Source organism: Idiotropiscis lumnitzeri, chromosome 16, assembly GCF_059441095.1.
Source record: "Idiotropiscis lumnitzeri isolate Australia: NSW breed Sydney's pygmy pipehorse chromosome 16, RoL_Ilum_1.0, whole genome shotgun sequence".
In the NCBI taxonomy this organism is placed as follows: Eukaryota; Metazoa; Chordata; class Actinopteri; order Syngnathiformes; family Syngnathidae; genus Idiotropiscis; species Idiotropiscis lumnitzeri.
Window position 1 is genome coordinate 10,679,943 of NC_142406.1, and position 11,245 is coordinate 10,691,187.

Below are 11,245 nucleotides of genomic sequence, written 5' to 3' on the forward strand. Positions count from 1 at the left end.
CACCCTGCAGGCATGGCGGGTTGCGGCGAACGGAAGTGAGGGATGGTGGGAAAACATGGAGGCCCCGAGGTCAATGTGTCACCATCACTCAGTGTCTTCTTCTGGCCATGCGTACAAACGTGCACACACATGAAAATGTCCCAGCCATCAGCTTGTGGACGACTTCAGGATTTTGACAAAAACAAGGTGGCTCAGTGGTCTCAGTGGAGCTGCAAGCTGAGAGTGTGTAAATGTGTGTGTGTGTGTGTGTGTGTACATGACACAATCCAGTCAGTGTATTAGCCTACCTCTCACTTCTTACGTGAAGGCAACTTTCATGGCAACTCAGCATTGCGGTGCCAAATGAACTTCTTGTGAGTGCGTACGTGAGGGCGTACGTGCGTGTTCCACCAGTGAGAATGAAAAGTGGTGGTAACACAAAAGGAATCAATCACACTTGTTGCTGATTGAGGCTCAACTCCACAACCCTCCCCTCCCTTTGCTCTCCATGTACAGCCTCCCCTCCATCTTCCAGCTCTCCTCAGCTGGGAGTGATTAAGCTGAGCTGGGGGGGTGGGAGCGGGCGGCGGGGTTAGAGGAGGGGACAGGGCACTCACTCACGGGCTGAGTAATGGCTTCCAGAGACACCCTGCTCCATGGTTCTGTGCAGCACGAGGGCTAATCAGGAGTGACGGCTCGCCCCGTTTGGACAGTGTAAAGGCAGGACTGCTCCTGTCAGGCAAAGACACGGACAGCCCGAGTCGGGGCCCCCCTCTCCTCCTCTCCCCCCACAGGAACCCCACCAACAGGCCGCCACTCAGCCCCGCCACAACCATCTGACATAGATATGCTGGGTAAAAAGAAGGAGGGGGAGGGCAATGGGGAGTCAGAGGAAAGGGAATAATTTTAGCAGATTTGAGGCTGGGAAAGAGAAAGGGGAGCCAAATGAACTGTGCATGTTGCCTTGGCCATGTCCATATGGAACATGCAATGATTTTATCTTTTTTTAAATTTTTCTCCACAGACAAAATCAATTTCAGGCCTCTCTCAGCTATCATAAGCCTTTTTATTGCTTCCATGTATTGTAGGCGGTACACGCAATGTATCTGCTTTTGTGTGACGTGACTTGGTTTCCAATAATAAGCCCAATGGGAATGATCAGTGTCAAATATTTTAAATGTGGCTTTATTGAACTCCGCCGACCTCTGTTGCTTGGGAAAAATATTCTTTCCCCGACTTTTCTTCTTTTTATTAAGTTAGCATACATGCTATCATCTATTCAGATGATTAACATCCAAGTATGTTCTTTAAACATGTGGACTTTTTGAATATTTAGGCAAGGCAATGCGATTTCTATACATTATTGGTATTATGCCATTGGTGTGGACTGAAATAATTGCTTTTAAAAATAAACATGTACGAGACTGACTGTCTTCCTAATGCAACCTCAGTGCAGCCAGGGAAACCTATCATGTTCATTTTATAGTACACATCTCAAGCGCTGCTGCTCGAGTTGAAGGTGTAGCATGAATACTGTACGTTTGCGGCGGTCACAATGCAGTCTGCTGATGCGTGCTGTTTCCACGGTGATTGGTTTCCATCACCAGTCCGAAGGCTGAACCAATCGACGGCGCTCCCTCCTTCCCACTTTTCATTTTTCAATTTCACTTTCATCAACCGCTGCAGCCTGTTTTCCTTTTTTTCTTTTTTTTTTTGTATTTCCAGACAGAAAGTGTGTGAAGTGTGAAATTAGAAAGAGCGTGTGTGTAAATGATGGGCTTTAACACAGAGCGCACACAAGTGAACACACAACGTACACTCTTGCATAAGCCATCAGACAAAACTCATTACCTTCAAAGTGAGCACGGGGTAAAATTAAATAGAAAGCATTGTGGTGACTGCAAATGACATAATTAAAATCTGAATATGATCTAGGAAACGATTCATTCATTTTATTTGATTTCTGCACAAAGGTAGTCCCCATTATGTATCGTGCAAAATGATGAAAAGACATCATTCGAGTTTATTAGGTCCTTTTGAGGTTTATCCTCCAAGGCGTGCCTGTTCTATGTCACCCTTTGGCACACACACATTAAAAAACACACATATTGTTCCCCCACCTGGGTTTCACTTGACAGAGTGAGATGTTGGCACAGTGGAAGCCTGCAGAAGGAGGTCAGGGGCGCAAGGGCAGTCAGGTCCCTGAGACGTCCATCAAAATGACAGGTACCCCGGCCTTAAAACTCCCCGGCCCACCCCAAAACCTAGTTCCCCTCTTTTTTTTCCCTTTTTTTTTACGCACACAGAACAAACACACATGCATTGAAATACCAGGCCTGAAAAGTCGCCCCGCAGCGTAGGAGAACAGCTCTCTGCAATTAGGACATTCTGCGGCCATGAAATCACTCTGAAAATTAGCTCCAGGAAGAGAAGGAGGGAGACCGGCTCCAAAAGACGGACACAAAGCAAGGGGAAAAAATGAGAGTGAAAGAAATGTTGAATTTTTAGGGAGGAAGAAAGTGCTCTGGATCTCCTCAACAGTCAAACGGAGCGGCCGCATGTGCCAGAAACGAGAGAGGGAAGGAATTTAGCAACGATCCCACATAATGACGGCTGTTAAGATTAACAATTAATCCTCTGGCCTCATGACATGTTAGATTTGGATCTGGGGAAATGGTGCTAAGAGGTGTGAAACGCCTCCAACAAGAACTCAGTTAGCTGAAATAAATTGGGCTTGTGTGCGTGTATACCGCGCATGGCTGACGGTGTCCAGGCCCCAAGTCGTGACAGGAGAAGGAACCAGGGTTCGATTCTCAGCTCACAACCAAAGCGACCTGTTCTGTGTTCACCTTTTCGAGTTGGAACTGGCCGCGACAAAGTCTGCTGTATTTGCCCTGTCTCCTCCGGTTTATCCCACTGTGAACTTCTGCCACGACAAAAGTATCGTCTTCAAGTGAGCTGCTGCAAAAGCCGTTAGAATGCTGCGGTGACATGAGTCAATGCCACCTGATTTTTAGGCCAGGCTTGCTTGTCATTTGAGAAACAGACTTTTGGATCACTTACTCCTGGCAGTCCCTACTTAGATAGATTAACGTGTGCATGAACACAGATGTGGCTTGTTACTAGTAGGGAAGGTGCACCAGATGTTTGGCAGGAAGGAGCTATTAAGAGCCATAAGTAAGAGGAGAATTAAAGAAGTCTCCATATTTTGGGAAAAATGTGAAGAAATAAGAGCTCAGAACCCAAGTGGAATTTTATAACAACCTTGTTAATCTTGTAGCATCCATCAGAGACATAAAAAGTCCGAGCTTCAGATGGTGTACTCGTGGTTGCTCGGTTACCGGTCCAAAGCAACGCCATAAACTAAATTCAAACGTGGCGCTTGATTTTGAGGCTGCGCAAGTCCACATCAAGTACCAAGAAAATAATCTTTAAACTCAGTAACAAGATTTTCCCATGTTCTGTTGCCCATGTTGTTCCGAAGTTTTGGAATGCTTCAGTTTCAACAACATGTGTTTTTATTCAACCTTGACGTTGGAGCAAGCAACACGCGATCAGACGAGCTGCTGATCAACCGGTTGGGAGCGCTTGTGAATTCTTTGGAAAGCAGACGATCGAGACAGGGATGTGTTTTTGCGGTATCCACAACGGCAGGCAAACGGGGGAATCGCGATTTACTTGAAATATACTTGGCTGCAGAAGCACCCACCTTGATTAAAGGCTATTTGCTTTTGTGATGGATGTTTTGGCAGATGACATGTTTGCTTTTTCGCAGTGCTGTCAGCCTGTGGGGACGTGTTAACTTTCGCCTCGTATGAGCTTGATTGTGTGTGTTTTGTTTCGTGCACGTCCCCTGTCTAATTAGCTGCTGTTTCTTTCAGGTGTCCCTTCTCCTCTTTGCTCTTTAATCAGAGCTGAGGCCCCCGTCAGGGCGGAAGGAAACCTCTGTCCGGGGAAGTGCCTGTCTGATATTGTGCAGCTGGCCTCGCTGCGGCCTCAGTGCCAATCGCTAATCTATTCATCTGAGGAAAAGGAAAAGTACCGTTCCCATTCTTGCGCCTTTGCAAATCCAGTGACTGTAGAATCCTGTCTTAAATGGGAGGTGTGGACTTGTATGTGTTTGTGTTGAGCTTGGTGATTGGCACCTTGCTGATGGATGTGACAGAAATATACAAAGTCTACCGTCGGGGAATCAACACAAGAAAACAAACAGCATTTTAAGTGTACCTTGAGCTCGCACACTTGCGCCGTGTGGTGACGTCAGCTGCGGAGACGCCGAGAAGCAACATGAGAATGTAAAAGGATGGGAAAAAAGAGCCCCATTTTGTGTTTTTAATAAACACCATGTTGCAAAATGACCGGAAAAGCATTGCTGTGTTATACCCCGATGACGGCAGTAAACTCCAGGGAGAGGAAGCAAATCAGGCTGGGGAGGGACATCTGCTTCAGTCGGATTCTCTGGTGTAGTCTTAAACACACCCCGGGGCATTATTTGGTTCTTGTTCATCAAACTTTGGCCAACAAATGCAGTCGTTTGTGGGAAGGTACATCCAACAGTGGTTAAAACTGTCAGATATGCACGCACACTTTATAAAAACGTCATGTGTTCTCACAAGATTTAGTTGTTGGCAAGGTCATGCATGATATCAAATCGTAATTCAGATAAACTGGCTGGTAGGCTGCGTTTTTTTTTTTTTTGTTTCTGCATTTCACGTTGCAATGGGTGACTCATAAGAGGGTGTTAAGGATGTTATATGACGTAAAATATGGAAAAATGTGAGGGGAATAGCAGGGATAAACTGGCATCACGTGAGCAAACGATTAGAGTGCCTCGTTGTAGGCCATGAAAAGGGGGCAGATGAGCAAAGGGGAGTGAAAAAAAATTGGCAACCAGCTTGTGGACAGTGGCTTTGTGCTGGCACCACCGTTGTAGAATGAGTGGCGTGTCTTGTGGCAGGATTACATTTCAGCCACCGGAGACTTGAAGCAGACATCATTTCACAGCTCAAACATGTGTAGGCATAAGAAAGCCAAAGTCGCATCCATTTTTCCATGCCGTCTAAGTGCTATTTGATTGGTGGTTGTCAGTTGAGCGTGGCGTGGCTTCAGCACATTCAGTTGACAAACCCACAGCATTTGAGAGCAGAGAGAAAAGCTTGATTATTATTATTATTTTTTTTTTTTTTTACTTATATTGAAGCCTCATTTTAATATACTTGACAATTTCTTGTTAATCATTCAAATTTGGCAGGGTTGTTAACTCTTCTTTGTGATGTGTCAAATTTGGATGACAAAGAATTGAAAATAATTTACAGGCTAAGTTATCAGTATCTTAATGGTGGCGTCAAGTTATCAATTTATAATGGTGTGTGGATTTATTTTTCATTTAGGCCGACATGCTGCTCTAGCAAAGCAATATTTTGGAATACGTTTAAAGTGGACATAACATCAATTAATGAGAAAAAAAATCTTGTACAATAGTATGCACTAGTGTATTTAATGAAATTCTACTAAATTCTCCAGAGGACAAGCTGGAAAACTCGCACTGCCCAAGAATGCCTTCAAGGGGAAATTTGTTCCTTCATGGACAATTAATGTCTGTTCTGTTCACTGACAGCTTGCATTTTGTGCCATTTTTGAACATGGCTGCGGGGAATAGCTTTAAATACTCTTGCATGGTTGAATGTCACATCATATTTACCAGAAGATTTCAAGCATATTTTAGCATTTAGTGATTATAGTCACTGAAATTGACTTTTACGTGTTCTTTCTCACTGTTGTATTTATTAATCCCCAAAATATATTCTGTAATTTTTGTTCAATATAAAGTTTAGCTATTTAAACGCCTACACATGCGTTTGGTTTGTGTCATTTCGAACAAGCCTGCACATGTTCCTCATTTGCCAATCGCCCTGTCTGTGCTTTTACTCTAGAAATAGGGGGGTGCGTTTCTCAGCCACGCTAATCCGCAACCCCCATGCCACACACTGCATTCAAAGGCAACGTGCAGGACAGAGAAGATGCTGATGTGGGCAAAAAGCATCCCCGAATCCTCAACAGTCGCATTATGCTGCTGTTGGGGTGAAGGGTGAGAGGTTAGAGAGTGAGGGCGGGGGGATGAGGCGGAGCTTCCGTGGACGTGGATGACGGCTCTTTGCTTCATCCGCAGACCAGCTGCTCTGGCGGATGAACACACATGCTGACATTCATGCCGAAGCACACGCTCCACATTAACCCACTCAACCTCTGTCCCCCACGAGCCGCAGTCACGTCTCCCTGTTTTCAACAGACTCTTCACTGTTTGATAACAGCGTTCGTCTCCCTTTTTCCACATCTGACCTGCAGGTATCGTTTGACATTTAGCCAGCGTGGCGCTCTCAGCCTGCCGAGCTCCCCCACAATGGGATTTAGTTTTATTTATTTATGTCGTTATTTATTTTTGCATTGTGGCCATAGAAATCTCCATTGGGTGCTGAGAGGGAGTCAGCGGAACGGGCCTGTGGGGCAGATGTTAAACACACTGTGACTGAAGAGAGGCCGCACAAGTCAGCGCTACTGTCCGCTAGAACATGACTGAAGTGTGCTACACCTGGAAAGAAAAATGGCGGGGAAAGGAATTAGACCAAAGTGGCATTCAGTAGAGCATTTTTCCAACGGCAGCGTAGCAGTCAACAGTTTCTGTAAACAACAGTGAGCAGTCTCCACAGATATTTTTGTATTGTATGCATTTAAACTGGGGGCGAAGCTACAGGTTGACGGTGGTGAAGGCCCTTGACTTTGTGTACCAGGCATCACTGAGTCACGTGACCGGCAACACAACTCATAGTGGTTGTGTATGTTCAGCAGATGAAATCGTATCCCCTAGTTGGCGTGCAATTTGCTTTTCGTGCCCCCTCCCAAAAAAATATGTGCAACCTAGTATTTTGCAAGTTGTGGCGTTTTTTTTTTTTTGCAGACTCACCAACTAGAATCATTCTACTGTGTATGCACAAAGTTGTTGGACTGTAATCATTTGTCTCAGGTGAAGAGTCGCCGTTTCTCTGCCTGCCGGTGTGATGTAGGTCTCAGTCCTCAAGGTGATGGAAATGAGCACAGGCGCTGATCCGTAGGCCTGATGGACACGTGTGCTGGCCCGTGAGCACTCAGCAGATCTGGCCTTCTCCTCCTCCTCCTCCTCCTCCTCCTCCTCTGTCATCCCGCCGTCTACTCCCATGGTTTCCTCCCCATGGTTTATTATTGCGCTGTAATCGCTTCCATCTGCCTCGCAAGCAACCCCATAGACCGAAATCAAGAACAAAAGACGAGTGAGTCCAAAAAAAAAAAAAAAAAACGGCGGGAGAGAGATTTTTTTTTCTCGCCAGTGCAAATAATTCTCTTCCTTCTCTTTTAGTCCTTCGTCAGAGCGAATCCAAATGCGAGCGGAGTCACTTTTCCCTTTCTGTCGGGGATGTTATAATTTAGCATGACTTCGGCTCAGCTTCATGCACAATTAGGAATTCCGAAGGTCTGGGCAAGAAAATGTGATTCATGTTGTATTACATTACTGCCTACTAGCCATCACTCTTCAGGACATCCTGTGTGTTTGAGAGTAGCCACAGCTTAATCTGATTTTAATTTCTTCACAAACACATATTTTGTTTTAGAGTTCCGTCACTTGGCAATGACTGGCAAGCAATCACATATTACGTTTGATGTGTACATCTCGGGTAAGCGGCGGTGGCGAGGGAATACACACTTTGAAACCACACAGGACTCGTGCTCCTCTGATCTTGAATCAGATTAGTCCAGCGCTCCAATTACAGCCAATCAGAGCCAATTAAATCAAATTTGGCGCAATTATGGGTAGTTAGAATGCCTTGGAGATCGATAGCTGCGGGGAGATGGTGCAACAGACTGTCACATGTTCAAGAAAACATGACAATTGGTCACTAAATCTCCGTCCGAGACGTCGCGCTGGATCGTTTCAAAAGATTTCCTGCTGACATCAAGAAGGCAACCTAAAAATAAACCTTATACGGTGGCTTTGTTCCGTTCATTTTTTTGGCGTCGAACTGGTGGAAAACTGAACCGAATGACCACAAGTCTGCTGTGTGCTTTCACCGCTGCCAGTCGAAGACAACTTTTCTTGTTGCTTTTCCTCTGACATGTTTGACCGCTGTGATTGTCAGCCATTTACTATAAATCAATCCGCTTTTTTTCTGGACAGGAGTGCATGCTGTAATGTTTTTTTCCCAATTGGGGATTAATTTCAGCAGTAATGTTTTTTGAAATGTAAAATGCTGAGCTCACGTATATTCCGATTTTTTTTTTTTTTTGCCTGAATATGCTGTATGTTTTTGCAATAGTTCAGGCACTCTCACTGGGTGCTATGGAATGTCTCTGGTTTGTGTTATTGTATGGCTTTGAGTTTCTGACTGCCAGCGAGTTGATGTTTGACTTGGGTTGATGCGAGGTATTCACGTACAGATTTCCGTCTTTTCTGACATTGCGCAGACTTGGCGAAATGTGAAAAACCAAGCAGGTTTTCAGTTTAAATTCAAGTCGACATTCTGGAGCCTCGCAGCTCCATCACGTTTGTCCGTCAACTCGTGGGCTTTCTGTCAGTCAAAAGGTCACCCCCCTGACCACGCCATGCCCCCGCCTCTTGTCCGCAATTCTGTTTTCCATTGCAAAGAGCACTTGATCTTATCATTGTGATTAAAATCCTAGCTCAGATTTTTGGCTCTAATGGCTGACAGAGAATGATTAGGTCTGTTTTGTGTTCAGTTGAAAATATAGATAAAGTGCAGAGCAAAGTCAGCCGTTTTTGTCCATTGTGAAGATTGAGGTAATTACTTGAAAAATGTTGGAATAAAAGCTTCCTTCTGCTTGAACAAGTCAGCAAGCAAACTCAAACTGTAAGGGGAACTTATGGCCTCATCGCCGCCGCGTATGTATCTGTGTGTGTCTGGGGTGGGAGTGTTCAAAGGAAACATGGAGGAAAAATAAATACTCTCGCAGAATTGTAGAAGGTTTAGCGTTGATTGCCCAGCAAAGATTGACTCTGCCCGGGTTTATTTGTCCTTGTCACCGAGATAAACATCACAGTAACCCTTCAAGAAGAAAAATGAACGCCATACATGAGAGGACGAACACGTGAGCAGAAAACGACTCGCGCGCTGTCGGGCGTACAAACCGGCAGAAACACTCTCCGCTTGTACACACGGCTGGACAAACATTTTCACAACATGTGATGAATATTTGAAGGGGTATTTTCACCAGAGCGTGTTCGCCACCTAATGGGATCCAATATGAGACGGATATGAAACATTCCGTCTGCAGCATTTTATTTAGAATACAAATGGCAAGGCAAAAAAAAAAGATTAGCAACAGCCCTCCATTTGATTCATTGCAGTTTTATACCGCTGCAAACTATAATAAGCAAATTATTCTCTTTTTTTTTGGAAGGTACAATTTGCATTTGGCCTCCTACTAGACTGTGCGGGTGTACCAAATATTGTGGCCAGAGATTGTATTGATGGTAAAAATATCTACGCTTGACCATGTCGCACCCCCACCCAATGCATACGCGGGCATTCCTTCATGCCTTCCCCTGGCCCCTCCAATGAAGAGATCCCTTTAAAGGCTGTCAGTCAGCAATGGTCACCATGGAAGGGACTCAAGCTCGTAAACAAAGGCCCTTAAGAGTTTCTCACAAGGCAAAAAGGAAAGGCACAGAGTCACACAACAAAGAGGGAGACAGACAACAGACAGCGAGAGAGTTACACATCAGCGTTAGACGAGATGGAGATTGACTGACTGAGCGAGTGTGACGCCACTTAGATGAAGATGGATTGAAAGGACATGATGGACAAATGAGACAGAAACATCGTGAGATAAAAAGGTTTGCGCCAAGCGTTGGGGAAAGGGATCGGAGTATCCAGGATTTTGTTCATTGTCACACATCCCATCCTGTCTCATTAAAGCTTCACTCACTCAAGTGTACGCACCAAAAAAAAAAAAAGATTGAGGGTTTACAATATAGAAAAATAATTCATCTAATGACGGTTGCGGAAAAAAAAAACTGCAGGGATCGTGGGACAGTGGTGGAAGAGGTTAGGGGTCAGTGGGTGCGAAGAGTTCTGGGGGTCTGTGGTTACAGGGTCACATGGGTGTGTGGGCCTCAGGGCAGTGTGCCAGGCTGAAAGGCACTTGGGTGGGCCGCGGGACGGGAAGCAGGGCACGGAGCAATTGCTCGAGAACAGTTGCTTGATCCAACTGTCCCAATGGGTCTGTCAGCAATGCTTTTAGGCTTCTGGAGCAAAGACCCTGCACAAGTGTTTGGAAAAATAATAAATAATACTGACCAGCCAACCTACTTTGCTTACAGTCCATCGGACCTCGTGACTTTTGGAACGATTTAGATTTTTGCCTCCGTGTTCTGTCATGTCAATCCAATCGCGCTCTACAAAACTTAGCAGTTATTGGGTAATTGTGCTAAGCAAAAACAAGTAAGAGACCCTCACTGAGGAGAAAACTGCCTTCAGAACATAAAAGGTATAAAACTGGAAAAGAGGCTGAGAAGACAAACAAGTGCCAAAGAGAGAGCAGAAGAAAGAGGTGACAGGATGAAAACGCTGAGAGAAAAAAGTTAAAAGAGATTACTTTCGGGTTCAGGGACGCCCTTTCTGGCTGCTTACTGGCTGTCACTCAGTGCCTGGCTCCAAGGCGGAGGGGCGGCTGGCTCTCATTGGTGTCATTCAGCCGTCAGTCGGCCTGACAGGCAGACCATAGGGCCCCATGTTGTGGTGCGGAAACTGTCTGTCAGCCAGGCAGCAGCTGCGTATGACATCATCCCGGATCAGGTTTGCCACACGCAAAGATAAACTGTACGTGTGACAAAGAGCACTCACACTTTTGTGTTAAATTTGGACCTTAAGATCTTGGAAAACAACATACCACGCACACCTTACGCTGCCAAACATTGCAAACATGAGCAAACACACGTTCTGTCATACTTGACTCCCTGTCCATCGCGTCGGTCGCCAATATCCAGGCTGTCTGTCCTCCCCTCCGCTTTGCTCTCGAAAAGAACCGCTCACTGGCATGACAACGACACTCGGACATCTGCACACCAGCGCAAACAACACACACGCAAGCGTGTGCACACCTGACAGCCGGACGTTTAGACAAGACGACGAGAAGCAGAGTCTGACTCGCACTATCGATGGAATTAATGAAGCACACTACAACAACATAGAAGCAGATAAACACACAAATAAATCCC